Source organism: Capricornis sumatraensis, chromosome 2 (genome assembly GCF_032405125.1).
Source record: "Capricornis sumatraensis isolate serow.1 chromosome 2, serow.2, whole genome shotgun sequence".
Taxonomy (NCBI): domain Eukaryota; kingdom Metazoa; phylum Chordata; class Mammalia; order Artiodactyla; family Bovidae; genus Capricornis; species Capricornis sumatraensis.
The window spans coordinates 34,909,278-34,930,491 of NC_091070.1; positions in this window are offsets into that span (position 1 = coordinate 34,909,278).

Here is a 21,214-nt window from a genome sequence, read left to right on the forward strand (position 1 = left end):
CTGATGACCAACTGATGTCCTGATGACCAGCTTGACCTGTAGAGATTTTTGAAATTATGATTCCCAGGCCCCAGCTCCAGGGTTCCAGTTGATCATTCTAGAATCTGCATTGCTTTCTAGGTAACTCAGATGTTAAAGAATCTGCCTCCAATGCAGGAGACCTGGGTTCAATCCCTGGGTTGGGAAGCTCCCCTGGAGAAGGGAATGGCAAGTCCCTCCAGTATTCTTGCCTGGAGAATCCCATAGACAGAGGAACCTGGCAGGCTACAGTGCATGGGGTCACAAACAGTCAGACATGGCTGAGCAACTAACACAACACAGGTGTGTATGTGTGCTCAGTCATATCTGACTCTTTGAGACTGCATGGGCATAGCCCACCAAGCTTTTCTGTCCTTGCGATTTTCCAGGCAAAAACGTTGGAGTGGATTGTCATTTCCTACTCCAGGGGATCTTCTCAACCCAGGGATTGAACCCAGATCTTCCTGTGTCTCTTGCATTGGCAGGTAGATTCTTTACCACTGTACCACTGAGTCTGGCTCAGGTTCATAGGTGAGTCTTAGCATTGACTGGTTTACCAACATCAGGCTGGTTTCCACTAGTGATTTAGAAACGCCTTTTTGCTGGTTCCAATGTGTCCTGTAGAGAGATCAGACTTTCCTAAGGATCCTTAGTAAGTTCCTCTTCATGGTGATGAGGGGTTAAGGCAACACATATTTCAGGTCTTCAACATGTAATTAGTCAGGTTACTACTTCTCTATGACCAAAAGTCAAGATTCATATTTTTTTTACATACCATCCTTCTCACACCTGACCTCACCTTCCATTAAAATTTATTTTAATCCTTATCCATATCACACATTTATATTTATTCCTACAGTAAGACATTATTTACTCTATTTACTCTCACATTTTCCCCCAACTGCTGGTGATAACCGTATTTATCTTTCTACCCTAGACCTTGAACTCCTGGTCTGAATACCAAATGATGTGTCCAACGCTTCTTCCTGGAAGATCCTCTGATTGAACATGCCTGAAAGCCATCTCCATGTACCACAATCCAACCATACCGGTTGTTTCTCATACTTTCCCTTTCTTGGTGTTTAGCCCCACCACCCATTCAATAGTACAACCTAGAGGCTGGAGGATATCTGGACTCTACTCTTCCCCCCACTTGCCATGAGTCCACAGCCACCTGCTTCCCATCTCCTGTGTCCTCTCCATTCCCCCTGCCACCACTTGCCTGGACATTGCAGTGGTCTCCCAGCCCGCTATCACTGGGCTGTACTGCTGCTTGAGTGCTGTTTTCTCTTTCTTTACTTTCTATTTGTTGGAGAAAGCAGACACTTTTGAATCCAAGGTAAACCTTTTTTTTTTTTTTGGCTGCACCACGTCTTAATTGCAGCATGTGGGATCTAGTTTCCTGACCAGGGATTGAATCCAGGCCTCCTGCACTGGAAGCATGAAGTCTTAACCATTGGACCACCAAGGAAGTCCTTAATATTTTTAATGTTACATGTGAAATATACAGCTGATTATAGAGAATAATAAGGGTTTCCCTGGTGGCTCAGATGGTAAAGAATCTGCCTGCAATGCAGAAGACCCGGGTTTGATCCCTAGGTTGGGGAGATCCCCTGGAGAAGGGAATTGCTATCAACTCCAGTATTCTTGCCTGGAGAATTCCATGGACAGAGGAGCCTGGCAGGCTACAGTCCATGGGGTTGCAAAGAGTCAGACACAACTGAGCCACTAACACTTTCATACAGAATAATATAACAAACTGTGTTCTGACTACAAGTTTTATCAAAATCTTAACATTGTCATATCTGCCATTTTACTTAAAGAAATGAAGATACAGATACAGTTGTGAGTATAGACATTTAAGCCCACTTGACTAGCCTGTCCCCCACCACCAAGTGCCTCTTTCCCCAGCACATTCTCATGAAATTGCTATTATCAATTGCAGATATGTTTTATGCTTTCTCTAGATATTTAAGAATCGACTAACAATTTAAAGCATTGCTTTACTTAAATGATGCCTACTGTACATGCCATCTGCAACTTGCTTGCCTCACTCAATTTTATTTTTTCTTCCTGTTGACACTTATTGCCCTAATTCAGTCACATTAACTACCATATGGTATTTTGTCATGTGACTATACCATGATTTGTTTATTTATCCTCTGTCAAAGGCATTTTGGATTTTTCACAAATGCAAACAGTTCAGCGCTGCTCTATTTGAACAGATGTTTGAGAGATTCCTCTAAGTTGTATTCTCAGGAGTAGCATTACTTTGCTGGTCTCCTGAGCCAGGAAGACAGTTTCCTGCCTCCCTTTCTTTACGTTGCTGATTTGGAATAATTTTTCTCAAATGCAAATCCAATCTTGTGACTCCCATGCACAAGAACCTTTGACAGAACAAACCCGTCATTCCTCAGAAGACTCAAGGCCCCTGTGCTCTGCCCTGTCTTCTTTGCCAGCCTTTCCCCTCACTTCCCGCACCAAATCGTGCCCATGCCCAGAATTGCCCCCTGCTTCTCCACAGGCTGGGAACGTCCTGTCTCCCACCCGTTTCTACATTCTCTTCTCTTTCCTGGACTACCCTTCCTCAATCCACTCCCTCCATCCTTCCTACTAGGAAACACCTAATTGTTTTTCAAGGGTCACCTACTAACTGAAACCTTTCCTCACCTGCCAGAGATCACCAGTTTGAATCCCACCCCTAGTACTTACTAACATGGGCAAATCTTTAAACATCTCTGAGCTCAGGGACATTTTTTTGTTTGCTAACCAGATGAAAATAATAATAATGCCTACAACATATGCCTATCAGGAGGGTTAAATTTGATTATTGATATTGATTATGGATCTGATATATTTCCTTAATATAGAGCATTTCATTCAATGCTTGACAATAAATACTATCCCTCATTCATTTATCTACCAAAGATTTTATTAACATTATTCTTGTGTGTGTTGCTGTTAGTTTCTTCTTTACGTTTCTCCCTCCCTGTACTAACTGTATGGGACCATGTCTAATTCATCCTTTGTATGCCAGCACAGACTGGCATAGAAAAGGCACATAATAACTGTTAAGTGAATAAATGATTGATTCTTTGGGCTCTCAGACCTGCTAGTTATAAAAAAAAGATTTAATACTTTGGCATAGATGGGTTTCCCTGGTGGCTCAGAAAGTAAAGAATCTGCCTGCAATGCAAGAGACCCAGGTTCAAACCCTGGGTTGGCAAGATCCTCTGGAGAAAGGAATGGCTACCCATTCCACTATTCTTACCTGTAGAATTCCATGGACAGAGGAGCTTGACAGGCTACAGTCCATGGATTGCAGAGTCAGACATGACTGAGTGACTAACATGTTTAGATGGTATCTTATTTCCACAGGGGAAAAAAAATACTATCTTTGGTGACATTACTTTTGTTTCTCTTTACCATAAAATTTTCTTACAATAGCTTCCTGCCTCATTTCTTTAGGTTGGTAATGATGTATGCAAGCCAAGCAGTAATGAGTATTGAAAGAATTTATTTTGCCACTTGGTTGTTGCCCTGGAAAAGGGTTTGTTTTTTTTTTTAAAAAAAGAAAGAACAAAAACACCCTGTTTCCATTGGTTTTGCCACTTCCTTATCATCTTAGTGAGGCACAAGTTAGTACTGAGAAGTTCAATGAAAAGGCAGTGACAATTTCTGAAATCTGAAGATTAATAAATGTAAATTCACCAGTAGAAAATGTAAATGTAGCTGCTTCTGACCTGGAAGGGAGAACAATTGGAAAGCAGGGGTGAGACTGCGTTCTTATAGCTTGTCTGTCTTCCTCAACACTTGGAAACCAGGGACCAACTCTCAGGACTGGGTCCTGCAGGGCTCCTCTGACATTCTGTGCTGCCAAGCAAACGGGCTTCTCTTTGCTTCTGCTCGGTTACACTGAGCCGGCCAGGCTGCTGTCTCCTGCAGTAGAGCAGCCTTCTCTGTACCCCGCTGGGGAAAGCCCAGAAACTCCTGCTCACTGCCTTCCTCAGGCTGGTTTCTCTTCTCCACATCCCCTAAACCCCCCTCCAGCAGCCATTCTGCCTCCAAGAGACAGTTCTCCTGAAGCAGATTGCCACTCTGACCTCTGAAATTCAAATTTAATGACATGCTGTATTTTTTGCTGAATCTGAGGGAGAGTTCTTAATTCCAGGGATGGTAAATCCTACCTCAGCCCCAGACTGGTCCCAGTTCTAAATCAGTTGTGATCTTCTTACTCTCCTTGGTTAATGATTAGTCTGATGATGGTTTTTAATCCAGTTATGATTAATGAGATGAAGAGGAAATCTTACAGAGAAGAGAAGCCTTATAAGAAAACCCTATACTCTCCCCTCTTCTTTCTTTTCATTAGGATGCAGCAAACATGAGAAGAACCAGCCAGTCCAGCAGTTTCCAAAGGGTGGCCTAAGGATCCCTGGGAGTCCCTTAGTCCTTTCAGGGCATTCTCAAGGTCACCATTTTCCTAACTATGTATCTATGTAAGAGCATACTTCAACCAAACGACCAAGGCCCGACAAATTGACCTCAGGCAGTATGAGAATCTACTTATTCTTGGTTAAGTCAGACATTCAAAAGATTTCAAACAATCCCAATCTTCTCACCAATTTTTTTTTCTGTTTGTTTGGAAAGTATTTTTCACAAAATGTTATTTTGTAATTGGCTTATTATTTTCAAATGAATTAACAAATAATTTTTGAAAAGTATAAGTTCTCTAACACAATAAGGAAAGTGAAAGTGAAGTTGCTCAGTTGTGGCCGACTGCCCCATGGACTGTAGCCTACCAGGGATTTTCCAGACAAGGGTACTGGAGTGGGTTGCCATTTCCTTCTCCAGAGGCTCTTCCTGTCCCAGGGATTGAACCTGGGTCTCCCACAGACTACTTTACCGTGTGAGCCACCAGGGAAGCTGTAACTAACACAGTAAACATCAATACATATAAACCACTATGGCTGATTCTTATTGATGTATACCCACAAAATTCTGTAAAGCAATTATCCTTCAATTAAAATTTTTTAATATATCAATAGGCATAATCCACATGAACAAAAGCTCTTTGAGAGTCTGTAATAATTTTTAAGACTGTAAGACCCAAAGCCTGACATCCACTGACTCAGACAATGATCCTGACAACTTAATCTACTCAACCAATGCCAAGAGCCACAAGCCTCTGGACTTCTTGTAACGAGAAAAATGAACCCCTGTTTTTTGATTCCTCTGATAAGATTTTCTGTTACTGGCAGCTCATAACAATCTAAAGTGAGTTACGAGCTAACTCAACAATGAGTAGTCATTGATGAGGCATTATTTCAAATTGGTCAATTGAAATGATAGCTTTAATCACTCGAGATTGTTGAGTAGTAATAAACTGAAGAAATAAAATGACAAAGTCATGTGAAATATGATTTACAGAAAGAACAGAACAAACAGAAATCTTCTCAAGACAAAAAAGGGTAACTGGAAAATTTGCCTCTTGACTTTCACTGGTAATCTCTCTAGCTCTGGAGAGGTATCTCCAAAATAAATATTCAGTACTTGTGTTAAATACATGATATTAAATACAAAATAATTAAGAACAAAACATGTATTCTATAGTCCCAACCTAAGGAGTTGACCTTGGAAACTTTCATGATCCTATTTAGAGTCTTTGATCTTGAAGCTTCTTATTTATAGATAATATCATTTTTTAAAAAAAGAATTGGAAAATTTTAATCGAGCCAAATTTGAGGATTACAATCCAAGAAAAGCATCTCAGTAATCTCTGAGAACTGTTCTGCTGGTTAGAAATCAAGGCGCAGTTACAGAAGTTTTTTGAGACAGAGAGCTATACATCAAATGATGTATTTTTAAAAATTTTTATTGGTGTATAGTTGATTTATAATTTTGTGCTAGTTTTAAGTGTACAACAAAGTGAATCTGTTATACCTATACACATATCCTTTTTTTTTTCAGGTTCTTTTCCCATATATGTTATTACAGAATAATGAGTAGAGCTCCCTGTGCTCCACAGTAGGTCCTTATTAGTTATCTATTTTATACATAGTAGTGCATATGTGTCAATTTCAATCTCCTAATTTATCCCTCCCCCTGGTAACCATAAGTTGGTTTTCTATATCTGTGACTCTATTTCTGTTTTGTAAATAAATTCATTTGTACCATTCTTTTAGGTTCCACAAATAAGCACTATCATACATTGTCTTTCTCTGTCTAACTTCACTCAGTATGACAGTCTCCAGGTTCATCCAAGTTGCTGCAAGTGGCATCATTTCATTATTTTTTATGGCTGAGTAATATTCCATTGGGTATATGTATCATTAACTTCTTTATCCATTCCTCTGTCAATGGACATTTAGGTTGCTTCCAGATTGTATCTTTGTGCTCTTCTTTTTCCCATTGCATTTTATTTTCTGGCTTCTTTATTTCTGATGCATCATAATTAGCTTACTCTTGTAAAATACCTGTGACTTCTTTTAAGCTCCTAATCTTTACACCTGCACCTTTGTTCACTGAGCATACATTCACACACAATTAGCAATGAAGCTTAAGTGTTACCGTAAACAGTTATATAAAACTTCTTAATCCTCTCGTGTTTTTGTTTTATTTTTATACTTTTTGGGCTGTGCTGCAGGGCATGTGGGATTTTATTTCCCTAACAAGTGTTTGAACCCTCCCCCTTTGCATTAAAACCACAAAGTCTTAACCACTGGGGGTCAGCAGGGAAGTGCCAATCCTCCCACATTTTAAGAACAAAGATATAGCTTCCTGTCACCTCAACAAGAGAAAAGGGAAAAAAGCAAAAAATTGTGGTGCACTTTCAGTTAGCAGTATTAAAGCCTAGTGTTAGTCACTCAGTCACTTTGCGACACCATGGACTGTAGCCTGCCAGGCTCCTCTGTCAATGGGATTCTCCAGGCAAGAATGCTGAAATGGGTTGCCATTTCCTTCTCCAGGGGATCTTCCCAACCCAGGGAACGAACCCAGGCCTCTTGTATTGCAAGCAAATTCTTTACCATTTGAGCCACCAGGCAAGTTCTATTAAATCTGAAATAAGATATAAATCCGGTCCTGATTTTCATGAAATTACCAATTAGGATATTTGGTCAGGGAGAAAGGATAAAAAGTAGTGTATTTGGAGTTGCTATGCTCTTAAAAATTGTGTAACAGTATGAAATTCTGCCTTAGGCCATTAAATTGATGAGAGAACCCACTCTCAATATATTTTTAAAACTCCACGTTTGTCAAGGAAAGAGCATACAAGTACTGTCTTCAACGCCTGTAGATGCTTGCAGGTAAAATGTAGTGAATTTGGCATTAAATGAAAAGCTGTCAACTAGCTTTTTCTATTCAAAGAGCTTTCAAGGACTGGTTTAAAAAGATAAATCAACTGCTGTCTTTAGTTTTACATTCTAAAATTATCTTCACAGACCACTCACACATCCTCCCATATACTAATAAGAAACCTTGGGGAAACCTGGTCTCTAAAAACTTCAATCTTTTTTTAAGTTGTAGTAAAATACACATAACATAAAACTTATCATCATAACCACTTTAAGTGGACAGTTTAGCAGTGTTAAGTATATTCATATTGCTGTGAAATCAATCTCCAGAACTTTTTCATTTTGCAAAACTGAAACTTCATACTCAACATTCAACAATAATTCCCCATTTTCCTCTTCCCCCAAGCTCCTGGAAACCACCATTCTGCTTTCTACAAATTTGACTACTCTACTGCTACTGCTAAGTCACTTCAGTCGTGTCCAGCTCTGTGCGACCCCATAGACAGCAGCCCACCAGGCTCCACCGTCCCTAGGATTCTCCAGGCAAGAAACTGGAGTGGGTTGCCATTTCCTTCTCCAATGCATGAAAGTGAAAAGGGAAAGTGAAATCGCTCAGTCGTGTCCGACTCTTGGCGACCCCATGGACTGCAGCCTACCAGGCTCCTCTGTCCATGGGATTTTCCAGGCAAGAGTACTGGAGTGGGGTGCCATTGCCTTCTCTGTTGACTACTCTAGATACTACATATATGTGTAATCATATATTATTTATTGTTTTATGATTGGCTTATATCACTTAACATTACATTCTCAAGATTTACCCGTTGTCCTGACCAGAGTGTGTCAGAATTTCCTTCCATTTTAAAAACTTCAATATTTTATTGCGTTATTGTGAAGACGTATTTTAGGCTGTTTTGATATAAATGAGAAGGAAGAGGGAAATGCACTCCTTTGATAGGAAGAGAGTTTTTCTTAATTAACATTAACTATGTATATGTATACGGAGAAGGCAATGGCAACCCACTCCAGTACTCTTGCCTGGAAAATCCCATGGATGGAGGAGCCTGGTAGGCTGCAGTCCATGGGGTCGCCAAGAGTAGGACACAACTGAGCGACTTCACTTTCACTTTCATGCATTGGAGAGGGAAATGGCAAACCACTCCAGTGTTCTTGCCTGGAGAATCCCAGGGACGGGGGAGCCTGGTGGGCTGCCGTCTGTGGGGTCGCATAGAGTCGGACACGACTGCAGCGACTTAGCAGCAGCATGTATATGTATACACATAGAGCATGTGTGTATTAACATTATAATTACCTCTACAGGTATGTCATGAAGAAATACTCAGAGTTACCCTTTTACACTCCAAATAATACAAGAATTTACTTTTTGAGAAGAGAGAAACTTAAAACCTGAAATATCTCATCACAGACATGTCTCATCATCTCCCTAAAAGAGCTATATAGGGCTTACCTGGTGGCTCAGGCATAAAGAATCTGCTTGCAACACAGGAAACAGGTTCAGTCCCTAGTCTGGGAGAATGCCATGTGCCAGGAGCAGCTAGGCCCATACACCACAACCACTGAGCCTGTGCTCTAGAGCCCGGGAGCCACAACTATTGAAGCTGGCAGGCCAAGAGTGGGCCAAGAGAAGCCAGCACAGTGGGAAGCTGCACACTGCAATGAAGAGCAGCCCTGACTCACTGCAACCAGAGAAAAGCCGCACAGTAACGAAGACCCAGCACAGCCAAAAAGAAGTAAATAAATAATTTTTTTTTTAAGAGCAATTTAGAGAACACTTTCTCTGCCCATATGTGACCCAAAAAGAATGAAGGCTGTTCAGTAGCCCTGCTCTCCCCCGGACCTTTCTTTTCTATAAAATTTATATGGAAGAAAGTGGCCCCACGGTTTCAATAGAGCTATTAAGGGATATCTATATTTTCAGGATGATGCCAAAACTTATCAATGATCCATAATTTTGTGCACATTAGCCTATTAGGATGCTAAAGATATGAAAATGAAAATTTATTAGTTGCTCAGTTATGAACTGTTTGACTTCTGTGAAACTGCCAATATTTTATTGCTTTGGCCTACAGAAACAGCCCTTTTGCATCATTCAACCTAATGAAATCCTACCTATTTTTCATCTATCAGAAAATTAATGTAAATGCATTCTTCTTTTAATACAAAACATATAAATAAGTGGTTAAGAGCACAAGCACCAGATTAAAAAAGACTTTTAATTGAATCCTGGCTCTGCTTCTTTGTAGATGGGTGGATTTTGGCATTTTCTTAAACTTTCCAGGTCTTCTCACCTGTAAAATGCAGGTAAGAATACCTCTCAGCGAGCTATTGTGAGGTGGAAATGAGATAAGATACATAAAGTGCTTAGTACAGTGTTGGGCACTTAGTGAGTTCTCGATTAATTATCAAGTTTATTATCACAAAAAAATTGTGATCTTCACAGATGATCGCTTCTAGAAAGTAAAGAAAGTGAAAAGTGAAAGTTTAGTTGCTCAATTGTGTCCAACTCTGAGACACTACGGATTGTAGCTTGCCAGGTTTCTCTGTCCATGGGATTCTCCAGGCAAGAATACTGGAGTGGGTTGCCATGGCCTTCTCCAGGGGATATTCCTAACCCAGGGGTTGAACCCAGGTCTTCTGCATTGCAGGCAGATTCTTTACCATCTGAGCCACCAGGGAAGCGTCTGTAAAGTATGATAATTGTAAATATGATGGTTAGATTCAATTCCACTACTCTTAATGGTGTATTTGTGCTCGGTCACGTCCAACTCTTTGTAGCCCTATGGATTATAGCTCACCAGGTTCCTCTGTCCATGGGATTTCCTAGGCAAGAATACTGGAGTGAGTAGCCATTCCCTTCTCCAGGGGATCTAACAACCCAGGGATTGAACCTGCGTCTTTGGCATCTCCTGCAATGACAGGCGGATTCTTTATCACTGAGCCCTCAAATCATATCAAAGCACAGCAAAAGCCACAATCCTCATGGCTAATCTCCCTGGCATAGCCCAGTGTCTACTGCTTTCCTTTCTGGACTGCACGTCCATCAGAGATGGGAGAGTGGAAATCGCCTGTCAGTGCTGATTTTGTGTACTTCTATGAGAGAATGCCGCAGAATGTGAGACTAAATGAGAGACTAAATGACTCTCGGTTGGCATTTTTGAGCTTTCTGCCTCTCTGGAAATCAGCTGGTTTCTGCTTGCTCCATTTACTGTACCAGCCTACACAAGATGAAATGCTCATGTCATAATTTAAAAATTAAGAATATCCCAGAGGATCCCCATGCAGGGCACACATCAGTGTTTGCCCAACAATCTGTGAGTTCAATCGCAGGAACAGTTTAGAATAGCCTATTCCTCACGGCCCAAAGGCCTTGAGTCTTCTCAAAAATCAGAGCTTATCAAATGGAATGAAAGAAGCAGGGAAGCAGCAGGGGATGACATTCAGTTAGCTGTTTCATTTGTGTTATGGGGCAGGGCTACATCCTCTCCTTGAGCCTTTATGTGTTAACTTGGCACTCATACTAGCCTGTTATGGGATTAGAGAGGCAGTGTGCCACAGCGAAGCAGGGGAGAGTTTCTTTGGGGGGCCCGGATTTGATTTGGCTTCATTCACCACATGCTAGGTCTGCAACACTTCGCAAGTTATTTAACTTTTCAGTGTCTCTATTTCCTTACTGTAAATTGAAGATGATAATGGAAATTATGTCATTTATTACTGGCTGTCGGCAGGATTAAATGAATTCATAAAAAGCACTTAGAAAAGTGTCTGACAAACAGTAAACATATTATAAGGGTATACTACTATTGTTACTCAAAGAAGAAAAGGAAAGATACACCCATTTGAATGCAGAGTTCCAAAAAATAGCAAGGCAAGATAAGAAAGCCTTCCTCAGTGATCAATGCAAAGAAATAGAGAAAAACAATAGAATGGGAGACTAGAGATCTCTTCAAGAAAATTCAAGGGAACATTTCATGCAAAGATGGGCACAATAAAAGACAAAAATGGTATGGATCTAACAGAAGCAGAAGATATTAAGAAGAGGGGGTAAGAATACACAGAAGAACTACACAAAAAAGATCTTCATGACCCAGATAACCATGAAGGTATAATCACTCACCTGGAGCCAGACATCCTGGTGTGTAAAGTCAAGTGGGCCTTAAGAAGCACCACTACGAACAAAGCTAGTAGAGATGATGGAACTCCAGTCGAGCTATTTGAAATTCTAAAAGATGATGCTGCAAAAGTGCTGCACTCAATATGTCAGCAAATTTGGAAAACTCAGCCGTGGTCACAGGACTGGGAAAGGTCAATTTTTATTCCAATTCCAAAGAAAGACAATGTCAAAAATTGTTCAAACTAGTGTACAATTGCACGCATCTCACACACTAGCAAAGTAATGCTCAAAATTCTCCAAACCAGATTTCAATAGTACGTGAACCGTGAACTTCCAGATGTTCAAGCTGGATTTAGAAAAGGCAGAGGAACCAGAGATCAAATTGCCAACATCTGTTGGATCATCAAGAAAGCAAGAGAGTTCCAGAAAAACATCTACTTCTGCTTTATTGACTATGCCAAAGCCTTTGACTGTGTGGATCACAACAAACTATGGAAAATTCTTCAAGAGATGGGAATACCAGACCACCTGACCTGACTCCTGAGAAATCTGTATGCAGGTCAAGAAGCAACAGTTAGAACTGGACATGGAACAACAGACTGGTTCCAAATCAGGAAAGAAGTACGTCAAGGCTGTATATTGTCTCCCTGCTTATTTAACTTATATGCAGAGTACATCATGCAAAATGCCAGGCTGGATGGAACGCAAGCTGGAATCAAGATTGCTGGGAGAAATCTCAATAACCTCAGATATGCAGATGACACCACCCTTACGGCAGATATTGAAGAGGAACTGAAGGTGAAAGTGAAACAGGAGAGTGAGAAAGTTGACTTAAAACTCAACATTCAGAAAACTAACATCATGGCATGACAGTCCCATCCCTTCACGGCAAATAGACAGGGAAATAATGGAAACAGTGACAGACTTTATTTTCTTGGGCTCCAAAATCACTGCAGATGGTGATTGCAGCCATGAAATTAAAAGACGCTTGCTATGACCAACCTAGACAGCATATTAACAAGCAGAGACATTACTTTGCCAACAGAAGTCCGCCTAGTCAAAGCTATGGTTTTTCCAGTGGTCATGTGTGGATGTCAGAGTCGGACTATAAAGAAAGCTGAGCGCCGAAGAACCGATGCTTTTGAACTGTGGTGTTGGAGATGACTCTTGAAAGTCCCTTGGACTACAAGGAGATCCAACCAGTGCATACTAAAGGAAATCAGTCCTAAATGTTCATTGGAAAGACTGATGCTAAAGCTGAAACTCCAAAACTTTGGCCACGTGATTCAAAGAACTGACTCATTGGAAAAGACCCTGATGCTGGGAAAGATTGAAGGTGGAAGGAGAAGGGGACGACAGAGGTTGAGACTGTTGGATGACATCACTGAGTCGATGGACATGAGTTTGGGTAAATTCCAAGAGTTGGTGATGGACAGGGATGCCTGGCGTGCTGCAGTCCATGGGGTTGCAGAGAGTAGGATACGACTGAGGGACTGAACTGAACTGAACTGAACTACTGTTACTTCATTTTCATCACATTCTTAATGTGGAAATAGAGGCAGCTGTATGTAGTGTTGTTACTGACCTTTTCAAGTTGGTCCCCAACAAGAGTCCTCCTGTCAGGTGTTTCTTGAGCCAGTAGAACAAGGTAGAGTTTGGTTTGAAGCCCAAGAAGCTTTATTCTTTGATCAAAGAATGGAGAGGTGGGAGCTCCCACTCTAGAGCACACACTCTCCCCCAAAAGGTCGTGGGTGGGACTGCTTTATATGGATCTGCTGGGGTGGGGGTGGGGGTGGGGGTAGTTCTCACATGATCAGGCACAGCTGTGCTGCTCAGGCTTCAGATCACTGTGCCCAGCGTCCAGTGTCTGCTCATGGCCTGCCACCACCATCTTGAATTGAGTGCTAGTCACAGCACTCAAAGGCTTCCCTGGTGGCTTAGATGGTAAAATATCTGCCTGCAATGTGAGAGACCCAGGTTCGATCCCTGGGTTGGGAAGATCCTCTAGAGAAGGAAATAGCAACCTACTCCAGTGCCCTTGCCTGGAAAATCCATGGTCAGAGGAGCCTGGTAGGCTACGGTCCATGGGGTCACAAAGAGTCGGACATGACTGAGCAGCTTCACTTTCACTTTCACAGCACTCAAGCTTCTGGATTTCCCAGGTGGCTCAGTGATAAAGAACCCACCTACCAACGCACAACCTCAAGTTTGATCCCTGGGTCAGGAAGGTCCCCTGGAGAAGGAAATGGCAACCCACTTCAGTATTCTTGCCTGGAAAATCCCATGGACAGAGGAGCCTGGAGAGCAGTATAGTCCGTGAGGTCACCAAGAGTCAGATACAACTTAGGGAGCTTTCCTGCATGAGGCCAGATGAGCAGCACAGCCATTTTTGCACCAGGGACTCTGGTCTGAAGGGCTGGGTACAAGGCCTCTGGGTGTGGTACCCCATGAATACCACACCCAGAGGATCAAGGAAAACTAGACGAAGCACAAAGGAAGAGATTAGACCTTATCACCTGTCACCTAAATCCCACCTTATTTTTCTTGGGGTTGTATTTTCCTCGAGCTTATATTTCTCAGCGGGCTTTGCTAGTGACAAAGTGATTTAGGAGGGATTTTTGTGGTAAACTATCTCTGTATGCTCAGTCAAGTCCAACTCTTTGTTGACCCCATGGACTGTAGCCCATCCATCTGTCAATGAATGTTTGCTAACATTCTACCTTTCAGTTATTGCAAATGTTGATATGAACACTGGTGTCCAAATATCTGATAGAGTGCCTGCTTTCAATTTTGGAGGGTATATATCCAAAGGTGCAATTCCTGAATCAAATTCTGTGTTTAATTTTTTTGTGGACCGCCTGGCACACCACTTTCCACAGTGGATATACAATTTTATATTCCCTTTACCAGTACATAGCAGTTTCAATTTCTCTACATCCATTCCATACTTATTTTCTTATTTTAAAAAACTTTTATAAAGCCATCTTAATGGGTGTGAAGTTGTATCTCATTGTAATTTTGATTTGCATTTCCCTAACGTTTAGTGATGTTGATATCTTTTCGTGTGATTATTGCCATTCATATATTTTCTTTGGTGTAATGTAACTTTTTAGATACATATTTCCTAATTACTAACCCTAAATAATAACAGTGATATAATCAATAATGATAATAACAACCCATCTATTAGTATGTAATGAGTATCTTCTACTTCACCTAATACACAGTAGGCACCTCATGTGTATAGATAAATAGGAACCCTTGCAAAGTAATGTGTTTTATTTTTATACCCAGCCAGTTAGGATAACCTAGCTGAGATGGCAATGCACAGGGAGTCTCCAGAGCAGAGGGAGTAGGATGGAGGATTTTCCAGAGACTGAAAGTTGTTCTCATCCTCCTGAGACTCCTCCAGCTGCCATAGCACCTGTAGAAGGCCGTTAATGGCCGGCACTCAGGGGCATTTCCTGGCAGCTGTAACAAGTGTTTTGTAGAATTAGAGACACATACATTTTAAATAGAGCCATATAAACACCTCTCTTGGATACTCTGTACTTTAAATCTATACTCTGAGCAATTTCAGATGGGAAACAAAGGATTCCTTGCAATGAAGGCTTCTGCTCTGACAGTATAAAGAAATGCGGTCATCACTTAAGACAAGATGGATCTAAAGACAAGTGTAAGCACCTCTGAAGATGACAAGACAAGAGTCTGGCAGAGAACTGCCTTAAAGTCTCACCAATATCTGAAGAATACAAGACCCCTGAGTCATTTAATCATAAATTTATTCATCAAATGTAAACACCATCGCTCAGTTGTGTCCAACTCTTTACAAGCCTGTGGACTGCAACATGCCAGGCTTCCCTGTCCATCACCAACTCCCAGAGCTTTCTCAAACTCATGTCCATTGAGTTATTGATGCCATCCAACCATCTTATCCTCTGTTATCCCCTTCTCCTCCTGCCTTTTCTCTTTCCCAGCATCAGGGTCTTTTCCAGTGAGTCAGTTCTACCCATCAGGTGACCAAAGTATTGGAGTTTCAGCTTCATCAGTCCTTCCAATGAATATTCAGGACTGATTTCCTTTAGGACTGACTGATTTGATCTCTTTGCAGTCCAAGGGACTGTCAAGAGTCTTCTCCAATATCACAGTTTGAAAGCATCAAATTTTTGGCACTCAGACTTCTTTATGGTCCAACTCTCACATCCATACATGACTACTGAAAAAACCATAGCTTTGACTAGACAGACCTTTGTCAGCAGAGTAGTGTCTCTGCTTTATAATACACTGTCTAGGGTTGTCAAAGTTTTTAATCCAAGGAGTAACCATCTTTTAATTTCATGGCTACAGTCACCATCTGCAGTGATTTTGGAGCCCAAGAAATAAAGTCACTCACTGTTTCCATTGTTTCCTCATCTATTTGCCATGAGGTGATGAGACTGGATGCCATGATCTTTGTTTTCTGAATGTTGAGTTTTAGGCCATCTTTTTCACTCTCTTTCACCTTTATCAAGTGGCTCTTTAGTTCCTCTTTGCTTTCTGCCATAAGGGTGGTGTCATCTGCATGTCTGAGGTTATTGATATTTCTCCCCTCAATCTTGATTCCAGCTTGTGCTTCTTTCAGCCCAGCATTTCACATGATGTACTCTGCATATAAGTTAAATAAATAAGGTGACAATATACAGCCTTGATGCACTCCTTTCCCAATTTTTAGCCAGTCTGTTTTTCCATGTTTGGTTCTAACTGTTGCTTCTTGACTTGCATACTGGTTTCTCAGGAGGCAGATAAAGTGGTCTAGTATTTCCATCTCTTTAAGAATTTTCTATAGTTAGTTGTGATCCAGACAGTCAAAGGCTTTCCTGTAGACAATGAAGCAGAAGTAGATGTTTTTCTGGAATTCTTTTGCTTTAGCTATGATCCAATGGATATTAGCAATTTGATCACTGGTTCCTCTGCCTTTTCTAAATTCAGCTTGAAGTTCTTGGTTCACGTACTTTTGAAGCCTAGCTTGGAGGATTTTGAACTTGACCTTGCTAGCATGTGAAATGAGTGCAATTGTGCAGTAGTTTGAACATTCTTTGGCATTCTCCTTCTTTGGTACTGTAATGAAAACTAACCTTTTCCAGTCCTGTGGCCACTGCTGAGTTTTCCAAATTTGTTGGCATATTGAGTGCAGCACTTTAACAGCATCATCTTTTTAGGATTTGAAATAGCTCAGCTGGAATCCCGTCATCTCCACTACTGTGTGCCAAATGCTGTTTTAGGCTTAGAGATGAATACAGCATAACCTTAACACTTACATTCTAAGAGGTAGAAAATAAATGATCAAAAACAAAATGTTTGAGCTGGAGATAACTACTATGTAGAAAATTCAAAAATTAGTCAATTACATCTGTGAAAGTAAAGGTTAGTTGTTCAATCGTGTTCAACTCCAGCCTTAGAAGTATACTGAGAGTTGATCTAATCTGACCCTTTCATTTTATAGAAAGTAAAACTAAGGCAGAGGAATTGGTGTGAGTTACCAAAGGCAAAGAGCTGACTAGCAGATGCCCTGGTTTGGATGCCTTCTGACTCCGCTAAAGTAAGTAAGCATTAGTCACTCAGTTGTGTCTGACTTTTTGCAATCCCATGAACTGTACCCATCAGGCTCCTCTGTCCATGGGATTCTTCAGGCAAGAATACAGGAGTGAGTTGCCATTTCCTTCTTCAGGGGATCGAGCCTGGGTCTTCCGCATTATAGGGAGATTCTTTACCGTCTGAGTCACCAATATAATTATTATAATTCTATACATAGTGTACAGTTGTATATAAGCTATGTGTGTACATAATTTACTCCATAATACGGATTCAATTATCTCAAGTAATCTTTACCTTGTCTTTCAAACCCTAGGTAAAATATATCTACAAGTATTATTAAAGAGAGTTATCTGAACCTGAAAGCACCACCCTGTGCCCAGAGTATGTGTGCCAAAAAAGCAATCCTCTTAGAATGGAGCCCAGTGTGAAAAACAATCAAGTTGAAGATGCACTGTTAAGTGCAAAATGAACAGCTTGAAAACAGAAGAATCAAGATCATGAGACAACAAGCAACAAATATTTCCTTGAAAATATTTGGATGTATATTTGGATGAAAATATTGGCAGAACACTGTTAACTTAAAAAAAATTCACAATGTGAGAGTTGTGAATTAAGTTTTATTTGGGAGCAAAATGAGGACTATAGCCCAGGAGGCAGCATCTCAGATAGCTCTGAAAAACTGCTCCAAAGAGGTAGGAGGGGAAGGTCAGTATAAATGTGATTTTGGTAAGGGCCAATACATGCAATCAAGATCATATTTTTTGCAGATTTCTGTTAGTCACAAGGAGCAGTTGTCACTATGAAGACTTTTGGTACTTTTCTGGATATGAGGAGATACAAGTATTGGGCTCATAAAATCGGCTCCTGAAAATATCTATCTGAAGACCTATTCTGCCAGTTTTTCCCAGAGCTCATTTCCCAGAATACCTCATTTCCCAGAATGCCTCATTTCTGCTTCCCACCCCGAACTCCTTTCAGGGGATGTTGAAAATCAGCAGCTGCAGCAACACATGACCTAATCCTTGTAGCGGTAAGTAGCAAGCAGCCATGGCAAGTGCCAGTTTGTAGTTGACAACACACATTTGACAAGAGACTATTAGCCAAAATATACAATGAGCTCTTAACATATAGGAAAGCTGAGAGCTTGATTAAACAATGGTCCAAAGACCTAAATAGACATGTCACCAAAAAAGATATACACATGGCAAGCAACTATCTGAAAAAATGCTCCACGTCATGTCATCAAAGAAATGCAGATTAAAACAACAACGAGATACCACTACTGTGTAGGAGAAACTCAGTTCTTCTGTGCCCTTCTTTCATCTTTCATGCTCATGCCACCACCACACTCACAACACTTCTATCAGCAGGCATGTGAGGGTTTCCCCCACCAAAAATCCCCTGCAACACCAGCTGAGCGTTAACAAGTTTACCCAATTCTGACACTACCTGGAGATAGCATCAGATCCCACAGGTTAAGGGCTTAGTCCTACAAGACTGTCACCACCTCAGATGCCAGTCACCAAGTCCAGGTTGTCACCTGTGCTTCTGACCAATTCTCTATAAACGAAAGATTCCCACCAACCCCTCTTTGCAAGTGAGTACTTTGTTAAAGTGGCTTGCAGCGTTTAGGAAGACAGTTTATTTACTATTTATCAGTTTATTATAAAAGGATATGATACAGAATATAGATGAATATTCATAAAGAAATCCAAAGGTCTAGGGATGTGGGAAGGAGTCACGTCGCCTCTATGTTCTCCAGCTTGTAAACTCTCTGAATTCCATACCTTTGGGATTTTTATGGAGGCTTTATCATCTAGGCATGATCCATCATTAACTCCATTTCCAACCCTCTCCTCTCTCTTGAGAATGGGAGGTAGGACTAAAAATTTCAAGCTTCTAATCATGGCTTGGTGTTTCTGATGACCAGCCCCCATCCAGGAACCCCCAAAGTGTTACCTTGTTACAACAAAATACACTGCTATCACCCAGGGAATTCCAGGGGATTTAGGAACTCTGTGTCAGGAACTAAGGTCAAAGACCAAATAGTAGAACAAATCCTAGGGCTTCTATTTCTTAAGAAATTGCAAAGGTTTTAGGAGCTCTGTGCCAGGACCTAGGGGCAGAGACCAATACATATATTTGTTACTATCTCATAACACACCTAATCCAAAACACTGACAACAGCAAACGCTGGCAAGGATGTAGAGCAACAGTAACTCTCATTCATTGCTAGTGGGAATTCAAAAATAGTACAGCCACTTTGAGAGACAGTTTGGCAGTTTCTAACAAAGCTAAACATACTATTATCACACTGTTCAACAGTAGCATTCCTTGGTATTTACCCAAATGAACTGAAAACTTATGTCTACACAAAACATGCACATGGAAGTTTACAGCAGCTTTACTCATAATTGCCAAAACTTGGGAGCAATCAAGATGGATGAATGAACGAGTACATGCAGATAATGAAAAGGTCAATACAAAATGATCAGCCATGAAAAGACAACAAATACATATTACTGACTGAAAGAAACCAACCTAAGGCTACACACTGTATGACTCCAACAATATGGCGTTCCAGAAGAGGCAAAACTATGGAGAATAAAAGATTCGTGGCTGCCAGAGTTTCGAGGGGAGGGAGGGATGAAAAGGCAGAGCACAGAGAATTTTTAAGGAAGTGAAACCATTCTACTACAAGGTAGATGCAGGTCATCATACATTTGTTAATGCCCATAGAATGTACAATGCCAAAACTGAACCCTAACGTAAACTAGGGGCTCTGTCTGCCAACGACGTGCCAGTGTAGAAACACTGACTGCAACAAATGTACAACTCTCACATGGGATGATGATAGTGAGGAGGCTGCATGTGTGTGGGGACAGGGGGTATATGGGAACTCTCTGTACTCTCCACTCAGTTCTGTTGTGAACCTAAAATTTTTCTAAAAAATGAAGTTACTTCCCTGGCGGTCTAGTGGTTAAGACTCTAAGCTTCCAACGCAAAGAGTGCAGGTTCAATCCCTGGTTCGGTGCACTAAGGTCCCACACACCTCAAGGCCAAAAATAAAGCTTATTAACTAAATAACAACAAGAAGACAGTATCTGAATTCCTGGCTAGCATAACTAGAATGCTATGTACACATATGATTTGATACACGGCCATGCCTAGGACCATAAAAAAGTCAAACCATGATTCTACTACATGGCATTGACATTATCTTTTAAAATATTTGAGGTGAAATAATGTCATTTGGTTCTCTTTTTAACACTAGCACTGGTTTAGAGGGCTGTCTTCAGATTACAAGTTGAATTCAAAAATAGCTTTGAAATAGAAACATTGTCACTGTATAGACCTTTACTTTTTTAAACTCTAAATGTATAGCATCTTTCCAAATTTTATTTTTCTCACTAAATTAATCTTCAGGAAACTATGAAATGTACTTTTCACCTTGGAGTCAGATTGCTCATTTGATGTCTTTAGCTATTTACTTGCTGTATGACCTTGGGCTCCACAAGAAACTCAGTTTCTAAAAGTTTCTAAAATTTCACTTATAATGCATGCACCTGGGGTTGGTGTAAGGCTTAAATGTGATAGTATATGTGAAAGTAATCTTTAAATTTTTAAGAAGTTAACAAATCTGAGTTATTTTTATATATAAAATACTTAAATATAAAATACTCCAGGTGTAATCTTAAGATCACTATATAAAATCTCCCAGAATTTAAATGTTCTTGGAAGTTAACAATCATCTCATTAACTTTTATTTTCTTGTTACATAAAATCATGTTTAATATAGAATGCATGATCTTGTTTCATTTTTGTTTTTAAAATTACTTAGAGAATTCCTTGGTGGACCAGTCGTTAGGACTCTACTTCCACCGCTGGGAGCCCGGGGTTGATCTTTGATCAGGGAACTAAGATCCTCCGAGCCACATGGTGTAGTCACACACAAAAGTTTATGTGTGCGTGTGTGTGTGTGTGTATGAGTATATCGTATAAGCCATACAGAAAAGTCTTGCAAGATATGCATTTTTAATATGGCCCTCAAGTTCTTTGATATTTCCTCAGTTGAATGGCGGGGTATATGGCTCCTTCCTGTTGAATCTGGACAGTCTTGTGGCTGTTTTGAACAAAAGAGCGTAACAGGAGGGATACAGTGTGGATTCTGAAGTCAGTTCATAAAATATCAGGGAGCTTC